Below are 21,751 nucleotides of genomic sequence, written 5' to 3'. Positions count from 1 at the left end.
AAAGATTCTTACTGAAATCCTCGGGGAAAAGGACAAGTGCTCTGAAGGCAGAAACCTCCACACATAGAGATGTTCTGAACATCCCGGACTGAGAATGCTGAAAAAATATTGCAGGGTGGGGCGGGGGGTCTCTGAAAGGTGAGAAGGGACACTGAACAAAAAGCCAAAGTGGAACTTTCCTCTGGTCACCAAAGGGAAGATTTCTGGGGACACCCCTGTTCACTCTGGAATCCAATCACCTGACAGTGAATGTGAGCATTCCACCCTCTCGGGAATTTCTGCTCCGGGAATAAGTTTCTGAGATCGATGCTTTACGTAGAAACGAATGGCGTCTTTGTCCATCCAGTGAGCGTTTCTAACTGGAGCTGAAAACGTCTCTACCATTTATAATAACGGGAGAATGATCCATTTTTCTCTACAAATACTACAGGCTACATCACATCAGAACAAAACAGTGCCCAGTGCTGTCCTATTCCCAAACATCTAGATGTAACCATTATTTTTTGAAACCGACTCTCTTTGTCCTGGAGGAAAATTCCAATTTGCTAGGGCATACACGTCAAAGACAAGTTGGTCAATATTCTGGCTAAGCCCAACTTTTCCCTTCAGCTTAAGCTGCCCCTTCCACGCCTACTGAGAGAGGTAACCCTGTGTACAAGGGCACCTGGTCTGTCACAGCTAATCAAACAGGGGGCATTATTATTTAAAGCCAATCATGGCCCAGACTAACCAGTGTCTTTCAAGACTCTGCACTCAGAAACAGTAACCATCATTCATTTGGTGGTGGGCATGCACAGTCAAGGTCAGAGGTGAAAGGATGGCCCCTGAAAGCCATGTGAAAATCCACCTTACAGGTAAGAACCGCAGTTCCCACTGAGGTGCCTGAGAGAGTAAGTGCCAGAGATAAGAGACTGTGTGGCCTCAGCTAGAAAAAGAGAAACCAAGGAAGTATCTGACTTGGTCCCTAACCACTTTCCAAGTCCCTAAGCCATCCTCAGGAAGCTTACTTGTAATAACAATAGCTATATAACAACAATAATCGTTATTAAAGTTATTATTTATCGAGTGTTTGCTCTATGTCAAGGTACTATTCTAAGTACTTTATTTGTATTGACACACTGAAACCTCACAACCAGCTCATGAGGTGGGTGCTATTATTAACCACATTTTACAGATGAGGAAAATGAGGTACAGAGAGGTCAAGTAAATGCAGCCAATAAATTGGACATAAACCCAAGCAGTTTGGTTCCAAAACCCAGATTCTTAACCTCCATGCAATTCCCCTTCCTATATACTACCTGAATTAACTCACTACTTGCCCTGAGTGAGCCCCCTCTGTACTCTTTCAAGTTTGAGTGTCTTATTGCTTGAAGCCAAATGAGCACTGAACTAGAATAATACAGCCATAAGGTGCTGAAGTGCACACCAACGGTTTTTGCCTAGCCAGCTCTTTCCGCCTTCTTTTGGTAACAACATTTGAATTTCTTATGGAGTACCTTTCCCTCCCCGACTCAGTACATGTGCTCTGGTAAGGCTGACTCATCCCTGCTCAGAATGAAGCATGTATGGCCTCTCCGTGAGCAGCGATTGGTCTAGGGATGTGTATATGACCCAAGTTGGGCCAATGAGCGTCATCCTCAGGATTTTGTTGGTGCTACCTAAAGAGAAGTCATAGTTTTCTCTCTTTCCTATCTTGAGAACTACGTAAGCCTGCTACTGCCTGGGAGCTATCTCAGCCACCATGCGGATAGCTTGTGCTTGAGAAGCAAATCACCACAAAGAATGCCAAGCCAAGAAGCAGAGTGCCTTGATGACCTTGTTGGACACGGGGAACCAGCTGTGCCTGAAGCCAATCACATTTTTCTTCCAAGTGTATAAGCCAGCAAAATCCTTTTCTTCTTATTAGCTTGAGTTAGATCCTGTTTCTTGCAACCGAAAGAGTCCTAATATATACAGTTACTGTATTTAGTGTAGAAACGACCTATGTACCTATTGGCAATGATTACCCACCCCCCAAGATGTCCACATCCTAATTCCCGGAACCTATAAATATATTACCTTACATGGCAAAGGTGGATTAAAAGTTTGTTTGGGAGCTAATCAGCTGACTTTAAATTAGGGAGATTATCCTGGATTACCTAGGAGGACCCAGTGAAACCACAAGGTCCCTAAAAGTGGAGAAGGGAGGTAGAAGAGGAAATTAAAGAGGTGCAATGTAAGAAGGACTCAACCTGCTGTTGATGGCTTTGAAGAGGAGCATAAAGCCAAGGAATGTGGGCAGTGTCAAGAAGCTGGAAAAGGTAAGGAGAGAAAACAAATGCTCCCACAGAGCCTCCAGAAAGGAACACAGCCCTGTTGACACCCGGATTTCAGCCCAGTGAGACCCATGTCAGGTTTCTGACCAACAGATTGTGAAGTAATAAATGTGTTGTTTTAGATGAATGGATAAAGAAGATGTGGTATATATACACAATGGAATACTACACAGCCATAAAAAAGAATAAAATTTTGCCATTTGCAGCAACATGGATGGACTCGGAGGGTCTAATGCTAAGTGAAATAAGTCAGACAGAGAAAGGCAAATACTGTGTGATATCACTTATATGTGGAATCTAAAAAATACAACAAACTAGTGAATATAACAAAAAATAAGCAGACTCACTAGATATAGAGAACAAGCTAGTGGTTACCAGTGGAGAGAGGGAAGGAAGGAAGGGCAATATAGGGGTAGGGGAGTAAGAGATACAAACTATTAGGTCTAAAATAAGCTACAAGGATATATTGTACAACATGGGGAATATAGCCAATATTTTATAATAACTATAAATGGAATATAACCTTCCAAAATTGTGAACCACTATATTGTATGCCTGTATATATAATATTGTACAGCAACTAAACTTCAATTAAAAAATACAATAAAAAATAAATATATGTTGTTTTATGCCACTAAATTTGTGGTGATTTGTTACAGCAGCAATAGAAAACTAATTCAGTATCTAAACTGTCTGAGCTGGTTATAAAATCCAGGGATTGTGAGTGGCCTGAGTCTCACCTGGTACACAGCATGTGTTCAATCAACACAGCCCTTCCACAGCCACACTGTCTTGCTTAGCTAGGTGCAATGCTTTTGGTTTCCTCTGAGGAAAAGGCAGTGCTCACTTTCTTATCCCAGTCTGTCAGGGATGCACCAGGCATCGTGGGTATGGGGGTGATGCCTCGTAGACCCTTTCAAAGGGCCTCGTAGACCCTTTCAGAGCTTAATGAGTCAACCCTGCTCTCTCTTGCCTTCTAGGACTCCCTGCCTGCAGGATCTTAAACATTTTCATTAGACTCTAAAATAGAGTTTTCCCAGTTTGGGATACCCATCTTTCCCCTTTACTTTACAATAATAACCCTCTTCCAAGATTTGTTTTAAAAGTAAAAAGAAAAAAAAAAAAAGGCAAGTTCAGAACCCAATGAAGACTCAGTGAGCATTCTGGCATGAGAGAGAGAAAAATAAGCAAAAACATCTGTTTTCCTAGATTTTGCAAACAAGCTTCTGGGCCTATGGTTCTTGTCTGAATGGTGAATAAAGAAGGGTTTGAAAGAGTCCCAAGCACACCCAAGTAGTTGGTACAATGAGGGGCTCTGATTTCACTGCCAGCGTCTGTCTGAGGGTGGTCAGCCCCTGAACCCCGAGGATATCCCAGGGGCTTCCAGAGTCAAAGAACGGGACTTATTTTTTTCACTCTTTCCAGTTTTCCCTCATAGAATTTTCTCTTGGAAACCCACAGCCCTATTCCCCCAGGAAATGCTCAGTTTTACAAGTGGTCTGTAAAAGATTAAGGCAGGTCCATGGTCTAGAGGTCCCTTAAATTTTCTTTGGTTAATGTTAAGCCTGTGACAAAGCCCAGACATTTCCAAGTTAAGGGTAAACTTTGAAAATGTTGGGCTTTTCTTTTGACTCAAACCTGTATGTGCATGAGAGAGAGGTTAAGTTATATGAAAACGAACATTTATGAAGTCCCTGATACGTTTTTACGTAGGGGTTTGGTTTTACATAGGCTATTACATTTAACTCCTCGTAACAATACTTGGGCTAGGTATTATCAGCTCTGTTTTTAGATAAAAAGCCTGAAGATCAGTGATATCAAGTAATTTGTTCACTTTCCTAGGATTAGTAAGTGGCAGAACCGAGATCTGAACCCAGATCTGCTGGCTGCAAAGCCGGTGTTCTTTCTTTGCACAATGCTGAACTAAAACCTTCCAGCCCAGTTTTGGTTTTGGCTCTCACATACATAAAGTAAACAGGGCTAATCCATACGGTCTCTGAGGCTGTGCACTGTGCAACTCCAGAGGGCTCCATGGCATTGTGTGATGGAGGTGGCTCTTAGTGAAAATGCAGTGTGAATTCAACAATGCTGGTACGGCTTCTCTGGGATGCTTTCTGTTCCTCTAGATCCCCTAGATCAGGCCTTTTCCATAATACAGTGACCAGGAAATGGGAAAAGCAGCCCAGTGAGGGGCTCCAGAATTATCCCAGCATGGTGTAATAAATGGGGCATACAGAAATGGGAGACCCATGTGCTAATTTGCATTCTGGCATCAGTTCGCTAATGCACAAGACCCTTGGATAAGAGAAGGTCCTCAGTGGGCCAGTTTCCTCATCTGAGCAAAGAATGAATGGGCGGATGTGATTACGGGAGTTCAGGATTGCTTTTAGGCTGCAGAAATCTTATGCAGAAGCCCCAGACACAAAGCAGGTATGTGCAGGGGTGTTTCTTGCCAGGGGATGGGGAGGAAGGGGCTCGGAACCTGTTCACTCACTCAGCCCTCTCCTCCTTTCTGACCTACGCCTCTGAGCACAGCTGGCAACATCTGACACTTGATAATCTTTCTGTGATCTAGAAATCCCCAAATTCTGTCATTCTGTGCAGGCTATCAATGTTCTGAGTAAATGCTGCAAATTGCTCTCAATGAATTACCTAAATTGCCTGTAAAGGACCAAGTCCACTGTGGGAGAAATAGCTGCACAGAGCAGAGACCGACTGTGTCAGCATCAATGAATAATGCTTTATCCAGTTTTGAGTTTCAACCTGAAACACGAAACCCCAGCAGTGAGCCCCCCAGGAGTTCACTGGAAAACGTGTGCACAGCCAACCTCCCGAGCCCCACAATGAGTTTTGTTCTGTAGCAGTGGGGAGGCGAGGGGGGAAAGGAGGAGGAGGGAGGAATCCAAGGGAACAATGTCTACTGCCTTGGCCAAGGACTTAATAATTAGCTGTGACTAACAAATGCCACATGGGAACCGACTTGTAAGAAAATGTCCCACAAAGCACCCTATTGCCAGTGGGCCAATCCGAGCCCACGACCGCCCCTCCTAGATAGGGATTAGAAAATCCTGGAAGGAAGGGGAGTACTTCAGCTGCCTGAAGCCAGTGGACCGAAGACTCAGATGGATGGAAGCTGGGGATGCTTTCAAGGCGCCCTCCCCCTTATTCTCAGAATTAGAGGCACTTGGCCTCTTGGGGCTGAGAGTCCAGGGGCAGGTGCTGCGGGAGTTCACATAGGCAGAACTTGTTCCAAACAATGTCAATACAAAACAGGTTTGCTCTCTGGAAGCACGTTGAGATTAAATCACTGCAAAGGTCATCTGTGTTTGCCATACACAATGCTGTGGTGTGGGCGGAAGGGAGCTGCCGGAGCATAAATCCCAGGTTTGGACAGGTGAATGGCCATTCACTCCCCGACCAACTTCGGTGGGGGCTGGGCGCACCCCAGGAAAGCAGGATTTGGAAATGAGCAATTGGTACTTGTTCAGCTCAGATGGGCTACCCAGGTTCACTGCCCTGGTGTTGGTCAGTGCAGACAAATTCCCCATGGACCCTGGGTCCTGGGCAGACTGCATCACAAAGACTTGGGATTCTTCTGAATACAGTCTCCTGGGTGCCCGCTGCAGGGATTAGGGCTTGGGATTCTGCATGAAAGCTGTGAAGGGGCAAAGTGCAAGCTCATGAACACCCAGACTTAATTAAAGGGCTGGCGCGTTGGCTGCGCCACTTCAAACTACAAGAGCCTGGGGGTTTTGTAAAAGTTAGCCATTCTTGTTTTGGAGGCAGTGGGTACGAGTATGTATCATGGAGTCAAACAGACCCATGTTCAGTAGGTCTGCTACTTACTGGCTTCTCTGACCCTCAGTCTCCTCATCTTTCAAAAAGAAGCAGAATATCCACCCACGTGGATAAAGTGAGATAATGAGATAATTTATGTAAAACTTTTGGCAGAGAACTGCCATAGAGTATTAATGTGCAGCTTCTAATTTATATATGATATACATTGGTAGTGTGTGTGTGTGTGTGTGTGTGTGTGTGGGTGGGTATATACACACACACATACACACACACAAAATTGCTCATGTTATATTTTTTTCTCTCTAGAATTTCTCAAGCTATGGCTCATCAAATCATAGACCTTGCTGCTCCAGACTCTGGAAAAGTCCCCAGTGCATAGGCAAGCATTACTAGATGGCTAGATAGAGCCTGATTTCCTCCGGCTGATTACTTATTAAAAGGCACTTTCTCAGCTCACTTTTGAGTGGAAGTTTTTCAGAAAGGCACTCATTGCCTCGCCTGCCGGCCAGCTCGGTCTTACATAGACAATCCTGTGGAATGTGAGAGCACAGGGTAAAACGGCTAGTCAAGGCTGCTTAGCCGGCAAGTACAGGTGGCTAGATTTTGACAGGATTTTAAATTGGGGAAGTTCAAGGAAGGGGTTTGCTTTGGGCCCTTGGAATATTTATCATAGGGGGCTCAGAGAGGTTCACTGGAGGAATCAACACACTACTAATTAAAGCCATTACCACCGCCTGGCACCTCTGTGAAGCAAAATTCAGAAACCAGGAGCCAGTTTCCACAATCCCTTTCTTTTCTAAATGGTGGTGCTTCAGAATTGCAACCTCTTCCACACCTGGCACTCCCAGCCGCCATCGGCCCCTCTCCGACTACACATCACACCAGGTCCAAGGGAAGCTAATTTAACCACCGCTGGTTAAAATCACACCGCACTTCACAGTGCCTTTCACATGCCATGAGGCTGTCATGATAATTCTTGATCTCTGGCTCACCTGACAGCTCAGCCCTCCCTTGACTGCAAAGCTTCCCGTCAGTTAGAAATAGTAGTTTCCCTGGCACCAGATGTGTCATCCGGAATATCCAGATGAAAGGCAGACACCTGCCCCGCTCCCCTCCTTGCTTCCCTTTCTCTCCACAGCTCTGGAGATTGTTTAAGAAGCCAGCCTTCTCCCTCCCCAAGTCCCTCCACTTGGAAGCCTGGAAGTTACTCTTCCATGCAATTAAAAGGCTGTCTTGCATTAGCCCACGGAAGAATGTCACATCTTGTGCAGCAAAGAGACGCACATGGTAATTGACATCACTAGGAGAGAGATGCAAAGCTTAACTTCAGGGCAAGATTGACACCTCTGGGCAGCTGCCTGGGAAGCCTGCCTCACCCAAACCAGGACTCAGCTGCCTCCAAAGGGCAGTGCCGGCTTCTCTCACACCAGCTGTCTAGTCCCATCACTTCACTATGGCTTTGTAGCTTGGTCTTTCGTTATAAGGTCCTTGGGATGAAAAGAGATCCTGTTTTGATAAAGGGAAGGCCTGGTTGAATAATATGGTCTGCTGCCATAGACAGGATAGGAACAAATCATACCCAAGGTAGTCACCTGAGGCCCATGAGCTACAAATAGGGGTTTCATAAACCAAGGCAGCACACACCGCTGTCTTGACAAACATGCCGACAGTGAGTGTCCCCATGCAAGTGTCAGAATTAAGCCTCTGTTACCCATTTTCCTCTCTTGCTGGAAAGGAGATGGTGTAGGCAGAGTTTGCTTTAGGAGCCAAGAACAAAAAAAAAAAAAAACCACCCTGACCTGTTTTTGAACTTGGTGTGCCCTGAATTATTAAAAATAATGTTACAGCATTTGCCTGGTCCTCCCAAGCATACCTGCCTTTAATCTTATAAACAAGTTCACAGCACGAAGAGAAAGATTTCCAATAGGTTTCCTTCCCATAGGGTTGTGAGGGAGACTATTCCCATCCATCATGCAAAGAGCCTGACAGGGGGGAGGAAGGACCATGGCAGGACTTCCATCTCGGTGGGCAGGTGAAGTGGACTTGGGGTTATGCCCTGGTGCTTCCAGAAATGGCTCTTTGTTTTGTGGCCAAGGAAATCAGAGGACCAAGTACCAGGGTACCCTGACCAGGATGGGCCTTGATCTGAGCAGCCCTCAATGGGACCTGCATTGATTGATATCTAATCCCCAGCAGGGAGAATTCCTCAAAGAGGGACATCACGGCCAAGTTTGAAAGGAAAAGAAGGCTCAATGGGTGGAGAGGAGTAGAAAAAAGAAAAGCAGTATTCATCTTTTTTTCCACTAACATTTATTGTGGTAAAATATATATAACAAAATTTAATATTCTAACCATTTAATATTCTAACCATTTAATATTCTAACCAAAATATATATAACAAAATTTAATATTCTAACCCATTGAAAAGAAGGCTCAATGGGTGGAGAGGAGTAGAAAAAAGAAAAGCAGTATTCATCTTTTTTTCCACTAACATTTATTGTGGTAAAATATATATAACAAAATTTAATATTCTAACCATTTTAAGTGTATAACTCAGTGGCATTAAGTACATTCACAATGTTGTACAACCATCACCACTATCCATCTCCTGAACTTTTTCACATCCCTGATAGAAACTCTGTATCCATTGACAATAGCTCCCCATCTCTCCCTCCCCTCAGCCCCTGGCAACCACCATTCTTTTTTTTTTTTTTTTTAAAGTTTTCTTTCTTTTTTTTAAAAAAATTAATTAATTAATTAATTTATTTATTCTTGGCTGTGTTTCTGTGCGAGGGCTTTCTCTAGTTGCGGCAAGCGGGGGCCACTCTTCATCGCGGTGCGCGGGCCTCTCACTATCGCGGCCTCTCTTGTTGCGGGGCACAGGCTCCAGACGCGCAGGCTCAGTAGTTGTGGCTCACGGGCCTAGTCGCTCCGCGGCATGTGGGATCTTCCCAGACCAGGGCTCGAACCCGTGTCCCCTGCATTGGCAGGCAGATTCTCACCCACTGCGCCACCAGGGAAGCCCTCTATTTTCTGTCTCCATAAATATGACCACTCCAGGTACCCCATGTAAGTGGAATCTTACCAGATTTGTTCTTTTGGGTCTGGCTTAGTTTGCTTAGCATAATATGCTCAAGATTCATCTATGCTGTAGCATGTATCAGAAATTCATTCCTTTTTGTGGCTGAAAAATATGCCACTGTATTCCACTGTACGGGTGTCCAACATTCACTTTGTTTTCATCTAAGGTTTCTGTAAGTCTAGGATGTGCCAGGCACTAAGCTTGGCCATCAGGCGCCATGGAAGATGAGTCTGAGTCCCTTCCTTCAGCAGGTACCCAGGTACTGGGTTGAAAGCTCAGAGGATGGGATCAGTATGGTCCTTCTGGGGCATTTAATCATTCCACAGACATGACCTGGATGCCTGTTATGAGCCGGCTTCTAGCAAGGTCGTTGCTAGGAATACAAAAATTGAATACAGTTTCCGGGATAAACCCACAGCTCACCATTTCATAGGTAAAGTTGCCCTGGACAGAAGTCTTTAAATGCTGGCCTTCATTCCAAAATAACCTGATTTCCAAAGAGCTTGGGGGACATCAAAATGATCTGAGAATGAATCCAGCAATTCCAAGTGCAGACTGGGTAGGAGGTGACCTGGGGCACAGCTGGCAGGACTCTGGCGGGGGGGGAGGTCTCCTTCCACGTCCTCCTGCACACTCCTTGAGAAAGCTCTTCAGCCAACACCAGGACCATGAAACACAGAACCACATCCTGCTAGAGAATAAGCCTGCGAGGGCGGCGTGCGTCACATGCCTGGCTGGCTCTAAAGTGTGGGACAAACAGGACAGGGCAGGAGGCAGGAAGATTGCCAGGTACTCAGCAAACTCAGCAGAGAGCACCTGCCCCCCACCTCTACCCTGTAGACATGTCACAGAAACCTAGCCAGAAGACAGTATTTTTCTAACTTAGATTTCCCAAAAGAGTAAGAAAAAGAGGAAAGGTGGGTTCAGGGTTAGCTGGATTTGATCTTGTTACACAGTGAACTCTTAAGAATTGATGTGAACAGCGGGGATGGACTGATAAAATCTCTGCCCTGAAATAGGGGATAATACAATATTTTATTATGTTTTGTTTAGTTTAGAATGTGCCTGTGTTGAGCGTGTGTTGTCACACATTTATTTTGCTAATGCTGGTTTCTTTTTATACAATTTCATATTTGGGGGGACCAGGGGAAGGACTGCAATGGTAAGAAAGCCTGCTCCTGAAAAAATAGACCCAAAGAGAATAAGTGATAAGTGGACCATAAAATACTAGGCAGCCAGTCATTAAACGTAACAAGGAAGAGTGGAAGTTCAATGACTTTGGCCTGGTTCACCACCGTGTCCCTACCACTTGGCACAGAGCAGATGCTTAAGTATTTGTCAGCTGAACTGACTAAGAGTGAGTGTTCATGAAGAGTTTGTAACTTCATGAGAAAATGTGCATTCCGTGATGGTTAGTGGCAAAGCCAATTTGCAGACCAGTATGAACGCAAGGATGTAAAAAATGCTTAGAAAAAAGAAAGCGATCAAGATGCTGAATGGTTATCTCAGGGGTGGGAGGAGAACCAGGAGTGATTTTTTTCACTTCTTTCTATTTGTCTATTATTCTCTACTTTTTCTATACTGACCACCTATAATTTGGAAAATATTTATCCAGTGCAAAAATCTCCATGCAGTCAAGTGCAGCTTGAGCATGGATGGAGAAATCTGGAGGATTCGTTATGTACTTAGACTGCAAAGCAGTTTCTTCCAGCGGGTGAAGAAACTGGTGGATTTGGGGGACTTGAGCTCAGGAAGCTGACGTACGGCTTGCCTTCTTTCTCTCCCCTCCCCATTACCATTTGTGGGGACAGAACGGCGTCCTGAGCAGCAGAGTCTTTTATTCCTTCAAGTAATTCAATACATATTTACTGAGCATCTGCTACATGCCAGGCACCAGTCTGCTGGGGGTGGTTCATCTTACTGAGGGATTTCAGTTTCACTGTAGATAACATTATATAACTGCATAGTACTTTACTCACTACAAATCATTTTCACACTTATTAGTTCACAATTACCCCCAAGTGGTGGGCAAGGTATTAATTATAGAGAAAACAGTATACAGAAATAGGAATTTTAGCAACTTGCACAAGGTCACCTACAGCTGAGGTGGCATGGACATAATTCTGTAGTCCAATGATTTCAAATGAACGGTTAAAAGTTAGATAGGTCAAGGTTCAAATTCTGACTGTTTTCCACTCAGCAATGTGAGCTTGGGCAAGTTCATCCATCTGATCTCAGTTTTCTCATCGATACAGTGGAGATAATAGGACCACCCACACAGGTTTGTTGTGAGGACTGACTGTGATCATGTATGTAATGCATTTCCCAGAGTGTTTGCCCTACATTAAGAATTCAATGTGGGACTTCCCTGGTTGCACAGTGGTTAAGAATCCACCTGCCAATGCAGGGGACACGGGTTTGATCCCTGGTCCGGGAAGATCCCACATGCCATGCAGCAACTAAGCCCGTGACTACTGAGCCTGTGCTCTAGAGCCTGCGAGCCACAACTACTGAAGCCCGTGCACCTAGAGCCCGTGCTCCACAACAAGACAAGCCACTGCAATGAGAAGCCCGCGCACCGCAACGAAGAGTAGTCCCCGCTCGACGCAACTAGAGAAAGCCCACGCGCAGCAACGAAGACCCAACGCAGCCAAAATAAATAAATAAATTTATTTAAAAAAAAAAGAATTCAACATTAGCTCTTGTTTCATCATTATGAATGTTAATATCATTATAAATATTAATATCACCAACCCTTAGATGTTTGTCCCCTAATTTATCTTCTTCGTACCCTCACAAAGTGTACCTTCTCTCTCCATTTCTCAGATTTAGAATGTAGATGCCAAAGAACTGAGTGGATCTATCGCAAAGCAATGAGTGACGGCATCTGGATACAGGTGGACCAGCCTCGGATTAGGAATGGGAAGGCACTGACTTGGCATTTAGAAGACCTGGGTGCTAGTCTAGGCTCTTCCAACTTACTTGCTACAAAACCTTGAGCAAGCAACGTCTCCCATCTCCTGTTTCCTTAACTGTGCAAGGGGGATAACGATTTCAATGAAACTTGCAAGCTTGTCACACAAACGCCTACATAAACGAGTTTTCAACTATACAAAAAGTGCCTTCTGATGAAGTGCCTTCGAATTCCCATATCACTGGCTGTCTGTGTTGCCTGCTTGTGCTGTTTGAAAATCTCAGAGGAGCCAGAATAAGTGACAAGTAGGTCAGATGTATGTTAAAGTGCTGGCCTCCATTTATCTACCATTTTGGCTCTAAACGACTAGTTTCAGTCCAGACCGATTTAGTAAAGTGAGGAAACTGTGGCTGTAACCTGGCAGGACACACAATCAGAGGAATGAGTGAGAAGTTTAAGCTGCCCCTTCAATTCAGAGGTTAAAGCGAGCAGACAGACCCCGGTGTCTCTGTCGCTGTGTGCCAGCCAACCATGTATTATTAATTGGGCTCAGCAAACGTTATCGAGCACCTTCCACTGCAAGGCTCTGGCAAGGCCTCCAGGGATCTAAATACAATGCAAGACCATCCCCACCTGCCATCTGGTAGGGATAACGAGATAGTCACCGGCAAAACTGTTCTCCCCATCTCGGCCCATTAAAATTCTACTGAGCCATTAAGGCTCGTTATTTTCCCTAAGAAGCTTTCCCTGATCCCCTCAGCACTTTCTTTGATCATCATTTGTGGAATTTCTCATACTATGCGTTATTCCTGGCTTGTGTGTGTACGTGTGTGTGTTGAACTTATTTCCTACCTCATTCCAACAAGCCTGTGAGTCAAAGTTGTGCTATGAATATGCCTACTTTCCCCAATGGATTGTAAGCCATCTCCTATTTATATTGGGGACCCTGAGATCTAGCACCGTGCCTGGTACATGACAGATGTCAAGAAAATATTCATAATAATGAAAAAAGCAAGAAGAGTTTAGAATAAGTGCCCAAGGGAGTGATCCAGATAATAAGTGTGTCTGGAGGTTAGAGTAGGGCAAGATAGATTAAGGTTTGGGTTTTTAAAAAACAAAGGCCATTTAAAAATACTGGATTGGGACTTTCCTGGTGGTCTAGTGGGTAGGACTCCACACTCCCAAATGCCGGGGGCCCAGGTTCTATCCCTGGTCTGGGAACTAGATCCTGCGTGTATCCCACAACTAAGAGGCTGCAAGTCATAACTAAAGATCCCGCATGCCGCAACGAAGATCTCTCGTGCCACAACTAAGACCTGGAGTAGCCTAAATAAATAAATATTAAAAAAAAAATACTGGGTTATAAGTCTCACAGACCTGTGTTGCCAAATACGCCAGCTACCATGTGGCTACTGAACACTGGAAATGTGGCTAGTGTGAATTGACACGTACCATCAGTGTGATACTTCACTGTATTTTGGATACTTCACACAAAAAAGAATGGAGAATTATCATAATTTTTATGTTGGTTACATGTTTAAATGATAACATTTGGATATACTGGGCTAAAGAAAATATATTATTAAAATGAATTTTTTTTCGCTATCTAATGAAGCTACCAGAAAATTTAAAATTACATATATGGTTCATGCTATATTTGTATTGGACAGTGCTAGCACAGGCCATACAAATGTTTGTACTATGATTCAGTAATCCCTATTTAGGGATTATATCCTAATGAAATAATCTAAAAGTAAGTATAAATGCTACATACAAAGTTGTTCACCTCACTGTTACTTATAAGAGCAAAATATTGGAAGCAAGTATATCCAAAACTCTGTATAAAAATAAGAATGGTTAAGAAAAACAATCGTATATGGAAATGTATAACAGGTGAGGTGGCCGTCTGAAGCAGGTCATACCTAAGCTTTCCTGGGTTGAGCAGTGACTGGGAAAAATGTGAAGAAAAACAAGAAAGCTACTCTTTTGGTCAGAATGGTATGGATTTTTCCTCGGGTTCCCAAGCTTTCTTGGATTTTTACTATAAAAGAGCAGAATGGAGATCAGCATCTCTGGCGAGCCTCTGGTCCTGAACAGGTCTATACTGTTGGCTCAAAGAGGAACTGGGCAGTGTTCAACAGCTTTGCTCTGGAGTCAGATCTGTGTCTGAAGTGGTGCTAACACCTCCCGCCGCACCTCTCTGAGTCTTAGTTTGCCCATCTGTAGAATGGAAATAATTATAGTATCTACCTCATCGATACGTGGCTGAGAAATAAATAGAATAATCCATGTAAAGTTCTTCACAGGGTGTCTTGCACACAATAAGCACTAAATAAATGCTGACTCTATTATTATTATTGTAAAGATTAGAGGAAGAACACGACATAGTTGAGGAGGATGGCAAAGCAGAAGGGTGGAACCTGCGTGCTCCTAACACTGCATTCTGGTTGTACTGGGTCACTTCTTTTCAGTTTCTAGAATCTTTTACAGCCATTGAATTTACTCAGCCAAGGTTTCTTCTTCGTTTTTCATGCCTTGAAGGATGATGAGATTATAAATGTTCTATATAATGTGAAATAATTTAACCAGAGAATCATTTAGATCTGCTCTCTCTCACTCAGCAGCATAACTCTTATCAAAAGCCAGGCTGTACTCTCACTCAAATTGCACTTTTTTCCCTCCAGCATGTTATTCATTCAGTTCCAATCTACTTAGAATATTAAACACAATTTATCAATCTCCAGGTGACCTTCTATTAGTCAAAAACAAAACTAGGCCAATTGTTTTGTTGTTTCGTAAAGAGTTGCTGATGAAGTCAAGAAATCTAGGAAAAGAAGCATTTCATTTTTCTGATACTCCGTCCTGCTCTTTCTCTAATAAGGGATGAAGCAAGTTTGCCTAAAAACAGACTTTGTTTTATAAATAGAACATTGTTCAAGGTTTTCTAGAGGTGTCTGCTAAAAATAAAGAGGGTTACAGTTTACTTCTTTATAGCTTTCAAAACAAAATAAAACAAAACACAAAAGCCTGAGCTTAACTAAATGTGTTATATTTCTATTTTGAAAGGCATCTTTATGTGAGCCAGGCCTGATTTCTTGAAATGAAATTCCTCAGAAATTAGATTTCCTATGTTTATACAAGGTGTGCCTATGTAAAGTAATGACACCAAAGTGGTTTTTATTTTCAGACACAATAGTGTTTTGTTTTAAACACCTGCCCCGAAATGAATACAACTGAATGTTATACTTCCATCCTATACAGTACTCACACAAGTCCTCTTTGAAAATTGCTCACTTTGAAGAGTACAATAACGATTTCGATATATAAATTCTAGGTTATCTGCTCACATCTTGACAGCATTACTTTGAAGCTGAACCCATTGGTCCCCAAATTGTGAACGGACTGTGTTCTAAACTGTTTCTAGGTAGCCTGGTTGGAACTTAAGTGTCGTGCTATGGAAACAACGCCACGTTCCCAGGCAAGACCCCGGGAGCCAAGCTAATTCATGACTAACAGACAATGACACAGACAATGCAAAGAGCTCCATCACCGCTTAGAACAACGTGAACTTGGAAAAAAGCCCACTTTTCAGCTCTGGATGCTAGGGATTCATTTGTCCTTGCCCTGGTGGGATGGGGGCTCCCCAGTTCAGTGGTGGCTCTGGGGCCAGGGGCAGAGACTGTGAGTTAGACAGAAGTGAACTGAGGTTTCCTGGTGTAACTTTCCAGGGCAGTATTTCCCATACTATGTCCAATAGAGCTGATTTGCTGAGAGTGTTCTGGATCACAAAGGGTTCAGGGTTAAGTAAGTTTGAGAAATGCCACTGCTTTCCCCCTCCACTTCGGGGCTGTAACGTGAACGCTGCCATAGTAGCTCCGAGAAACCAAGCAGGAGAGAAATGTTTAACTTTATATAACCGAACATGTTCCAAACATATCAGACCCCTATGAATCCTGTCCCACTTTTTTCTACGATGCCTATTAATAATAGCTAACATTTATTTAAAGCTTACGATGTGGGAAGAAGATACTGTTCTAAGCACTTCACATGCATGAACTCAATGTCCACACATCCAACCCTTTGAGGTGGAGGCTAAGATTAACCTTATTTTATGGATGTGGAAACTGAGGCAAAGAGAGGTGACAGATTCCCAAAGTCACACAGAGACCCGTGCTTAATGCCCATGCCAAATCAACCCTGGAAACCAATCTCCTTGAAAGTCCTTTTTCAAAACACTGTCCAAGGGGCAGGTCCAGGCTGCCTCAGGTGGCCCGTCACCCCTTTCCTTTCTTATATTAGTCCCTCACTCACATTAGTCCCAGCCCATGAGTCTTTAAAAAGCTGGATTTGGAAATTTTCTAAGGGTTACAAGTTTCCCTCTTTTGCAACAGAGACAAAGTCTAACAATGGGTCTTTATTCACAAAAGAGATCCATGCTTCAGAGAAAATCAGGTTTACTTTATCCTGGTGTATTAGCTTCCTACTGCTGCTATGACAGATTACTGCAAACTTTTAACAACACACATTTATTATCTCACAGTTCTAGAAGTCAGAAGTCCAAAATCATTCTCATCTGACTAAAACCAAGGTATTGGCATGGCTGGCTTTTTCTGGACGCTCTAGGGGAGAATCCATTTCTTGGCCTTTTCTCGCTTCTAGAGCCCACCTGCATTCTTTGGTTCCTGGCCCTGTATCACTCCGACCTCTGCTTTTGCAGTCACGTCTTCTCCCAGTCTGACCTTCCTGCTTCTCTCTGGTAAAGACCCTTGTGATGATACTGAGCCCACCAAGATAATCCAGGATAATCTCCCCAGCTCACTGTCCTCGATATAATCACATCGACAAAATCAATTTTGCTATTGTAAGGTGACATTCACAAGTTTTGGGGATTAGGATGTGGACATCTTTGGGGGGCCCTTAGTCTGCCTACCATACGTCTGCCTACCATACTGGCACTGCACTGCTGGGGAGCTGAAGAGGAAAATGGGGACCTGGAATTGGCAGGCAGTGGGAGAGAGGAGATGGAGATTCCCTTGGGGCCCCGAGCTCCTGCTACAGGGGAAGGGGGAAGAGACAAGGTCATGGGGCTTCTCCCTTCCTCACCTGCCCCCTTCACCATCACCAGCTCAGCTATGATGGCCCCTGAATAGCAGAGGAGAGATGAAAAAGGAAGGCAGAGCTGCACTTCCCAAACAGGTGCGGGTTTATCCCCAGGGGGCGGGGTTCTATGCTGGGAACACCTGAATCCATAGACCATCCTGATTTATCATTCTGGAGCAATAATTTTCCTTAAAGATGTTGCGATTTTCAAAATTGAAATCACTTTTTTTCAGAATATGACAAGCACAGGCATATTTTTGGTTCTGCTTAAATACAACACTTTAAAAATCTTGCTGGTTGTCAGAGTGTATGAGATAACACCATCTACCTCAGTGGTACTAGGGATGTTTAAATAAATACCGATTCAGTGCTTGGATCAGTGCCTGGCACACAGGAAGCTCTGGTGGAGCAGTGGTTAAGAATCTGCCTGCCAATGCAGGGGACACGGGTTCGAGCCCTGGTCCAGGAAGATCCCACATCCCGCGGAGCAACTAAGCCCATGCGCCACAACTACTGAGCCTGCGCTCTAGAGCCCACGAGCCACAACTACTGAGCCTGCATGCCACAACTACTGAAGCCCGAGCACCTAGAGCCTGTGCTCTGCAACAAGAGAAGCCACTGCAGTGAGAAGCCCACACACCGCAACGAAGAGTAGCCCCCACTCGCCGCAACTAGAGAAGCCCGCGCGCAGCAACAAAGACCCAATGCAGCCAAAAATAATAATAAATAAATAAATAAATAAATAAATACATTTATTTTTTAAAAAAAGTGTTACAATTCGATTTGGTTGTTGTTACTCCAGTACCAAAACAATAACACAGTCACCTGCCAGGTGCTTTCAATACACTGCCTCTTTGTAGCCTCACAGCAACCCTATGAGATACAACTGATACTTTTTTCTGTTTTACAGAGGATCAGATGAGGCGAGGTCTACAGTATTTAAATCACTCCATAGGGTCGCACATCTGACTGGTAAAGTCAGGATCCTGACTCTCCCTCCAGAGCCCCCAGTTTCAGCATTTCCATCTCTCCTTCAAATCTGCTGCTCCGGTTCCTCTGAGGCCAGCAGAGCATGTCACAACCACGAGTTAAATCAGAATTAGCAGAGCCTCCATGTGAGTTCCTAAGGGGCTCTTGTTTGTAGGCTTTCTGAGTTAGTAATTCTGCAGAGAACACACTTCTGTGTACTTCCCTGTTGGTGCCAGTGTCTTAAGAGAATGAGGGAACCAGAACTGGTATCCCCCCACTCTTCCCAGGTCACCTTTCCTCTCCAGTGACACACCATCTCCTGTGAGAAATGGCTCCAGCCTCTAGCTAGTCAAACCCCTTCTTCTCAAAGCCTTTTAATGAACAGTGTCAAAAGTGGCATCGTCTGACTTTTTCAGCAAGTGGAAATTTCCAAGCATTAGAGTTTTGCTCGCTTTCCCTAAAACAAAAAGCTTTGAGCTGGTCGTGGCAGTGACAGTCAATCACAGTGGCTCTACATTTGGAAGAATACCTAGTATACACACATTTGGGTTGCTTTTGAGGATGCTGGCTAAGCACACCACAGGGAGAAAGAGGGGAAAACGTATTTCCCCCAAACCACCACAACGGTGAAGGAAAGGACGTTTGCAACCCCAGGAGCAGTGACGCCCAGCTGGCCAGCACAGCCTGCCTGCACATCATTCCTTTCTCTTCCCCAGACTGGAGTTTCTCTGGGCTTTGTGAGCTAGAAGTAACTGGGGGTTTGAATTTCCAGCTTTGTCTTTACCAACAACTGTCAAAGTCCCCATGTTAATCCACGTGAGATCAATCTGTAGATGGCAGAGAAGGGATCTGGTCTCAAGTCAGCCTGTCTATAAACTTCATGTTTTTCTCCTGACAAGGTAACAGGACAGGGGAGCTCAGGAAAGCATGTCCAGCATAGCACTGTAGCAAAACACTCCAGGCAGGGACCAAGAGACCTGGGTTTTAAACCTGCCTCTGAATGACAAACAGTTGTGTCCCCTGAGGTCAGCTGCTAAACCCTGGTATGCAGCCGTCCCTTCATCTGCCCATCAGTGGGTAGAGGGCTGAGGTTCGGCATATCATTTCTTTCACCGTCTGACAATGTAGTCTGCCAACCTGAGAGCACAGAGCTTGGTACATCAATTACTTAATTTTCTTTCGTGTCTGTCTCACTCTCTTAAGCTGTCAGCTCTATGAGGGGAGGCATTTCTGTCTTTGCTGTATTTCCAACAGTGCCTGCCCCTTATTAGATGCTTGAGAATTATTTATGGAACGCAAGAAAAAAGTCTGGAGAGGGAACATGGTGTAGTGCAGTGGTTTTCAAACTTTAGGGTTCATCAGAATCGCCTGAAAGGCCCATTTCAAAGTTTAGCAGGGGTCTAGGGTGGGGCCTGAGAATGTGCAGTTTCCAACAAGGTCCCAGGGGCTGCTGCTTGTTCTGTGGGTCCTGAGACCTCCTGGTGCTGTGGGAAAGCGCTGGCTCCTGCGGCAGGCCTCCTTCATCCCAATCCTGGCTGTCAGCTTCTTTCACCGCTCTGAACTTCAGCTTCCTCACTTGTAAAAATGCAGATACCAACAAGAACCGACCTCACAAGACTCCTGTAGGTAAAATACTTCCAACAGGGCCTGGTATTTCAAAAACCTTGTGTTTGCTAGTATTATCGGGAGATTTTTCTCTCCTGCTTTGATGTTTTAGTCCGTATTTATATTCGTTCTGCCAACAACAAAACGAGGATATATAATTCGGAAATCCTGGTTCTTACCTCAAGAGTTATTCTGCACGCTACTAGGGACCAGCTTTTCACCGTTAAGATCTATATGGATTTGGACCTATGCTGAGTAACAGAAAGAGATTTCTCACTTAAGAAGTCAATGTACCTTTAGCCTTTTAAGCTGAGTACCTGTATTTCCCAAACCAGGCAACATCTAGGTTCCAGCGATAAATAAAGAGGTCAACTTCTGCCTAGAGAGAGTGGCCATGACGGTCATCTCTGGATGGTCAAGGCCATGATGCATATCACCTTTCTGAGACCGCCTGGGCTGGCTGTGGGAGGTGCAGAGAACTTCCTCTATTTAAGCTGGAGGAAATTAAAACAACAGTCAGATTTAAGTGGCCTCTATCAGGAAATTAACTTTAATGGATACTGTCATCACCAGGCCTACTTCAGAGTTGCTGGGCTCACAACGTTGGGATGCAATAAAAAACCAGGCCTAAACACTGAGATACCTATCCACAACTCATGATGAATCTTGCCTTTACTACTTTATGTTTGCTTTAATGTGTTCCTCTCCCTGTTCATTCAAGCTTTTCTATGATTCTGTTAAACTGATCACAAACCTTTGCAAATGATTGCACACCTTACCTGAGACAGAAGCTCCATTGGGAACTAAGAGATGGAAGCGTTTTTTGCCACTTTCTCTTAAGTGAGATCTGAAAAATTCTCTCTTCTCCGTCACATTCCAACCCTAGAATGGAGCAGTCCCTTCCGAGGGTGCTTGGAGGACACTGCTCTCTGTTTCTAAGTAAGTCCTTTCCTTGCAGAAGAAGGAGAACCTGCCTTGTTATCTGGGCTACGTGATCTGGGGCTCTTCCCGATCAACACTCACTTGAATTCTAGACCCAGTCCAGTCTCCAGCCTTCCTCGACCCAGCTGGCCTATGAGAACCTCCCTCTATTCAAAACACCTCCAGATGTTGCACTGAAATTCGGGCCTGCGGTTCAGCTGTCATCTTTACTTGCGACTTCAGGATCAAGAGATCAAAATCAAGTGATCAAGGGCAGGAAGAGGGAGGCAGTTTGAGGGAATCTTGACCTCATGGGAGAACGTCTGACTTGTTAACAAAATGGGCCTCTGGGGCCAAGGAGCAGGAATGTGGCAGAGCTGACAGGCCCGGCCACCCGGTCCCTCTGACAGCAGCACACGACGGGGGAGAGCATGGACTCTGGAGCCGAACAACCGGGTGTGAATCTTTGTTCCACCACTTGTTAGCTGGGTGAACCCTGGCACACCTCCTCGTGCCTCAGTTTCTTCATCTGTAAAATCGAAATAATAGCTTTTCTACCTATTATTAGGGATTATTAGGAAGCTTAGTTCAAATACGTAAAACAGAATGGTGCCCGACACACATTGTCAGGTGTTTGTTAAATGAATAAGATGGATTGAGCCCTGCTATGTGTCACAGATGGCCAAGAAATGGCTCTTATTCTTAAGGAATTCATGGTCTGGTAAAGGAGACAGGCTTGGGAAGAAGTAAGTGGTGCAAGTACGTGTGGAGTGATGAACTCTAGTTGGAGGATAAATATAGCAGCTTCCTTTTATTAAGCATCTATTAGGTGCTTTCTACATTTGTCCTCTCTTTAATCCTTCTAAGAGTTCTGCAAGGTAGGAATTATAGTTTCAGGATATCTATGAACACAGTTTAAGTCACTGACCTACTAGTCACAACCAAGTGGCTGAGCTGGGATCTGGATGCAGACCCGCCCGACTTCAAAGTTCACGCTCTTCCTCCTGACAAGATAAAGGGGTGAGACGCTAGGAAACCATGTGCCAT

The 21,751-nt window shown here is 44.4% G+C and overlaps 1 protein-coding gene across 6 annotated transcripts in view; it reads right to left on the bottom strand.

The window, feature by feature from the left end:
* MPPED2 (metallophosphoesterase domain containing 2) overlaps positions 1 to 21,751 on the bottom strand; it is a 174,572-nt gene that overhangs the window by 7,989 nt on the left and 144,832 nt on the right. The window lies entirely within an intron of this gene.

The sequence above is a fragment of the Balaenoptera acutorostrata genome, chromosome 9 (assembly GCF_949987535.1).
Source record: "Balaenoptera acutorostrata chromosome 9, mBalAcu1.1, whole genome shotgun sequence".
Taxonomy (NCBI): Eukaryota; Metazoa; Chordata; class Mammalia; order Artiodactyla; family Balaenopteridae; genus Balaenoptera; species Balaenoptera acutorostrata.
This window is presented reverse-complemented; position numbering and strand designations above follow the sequence as displayed.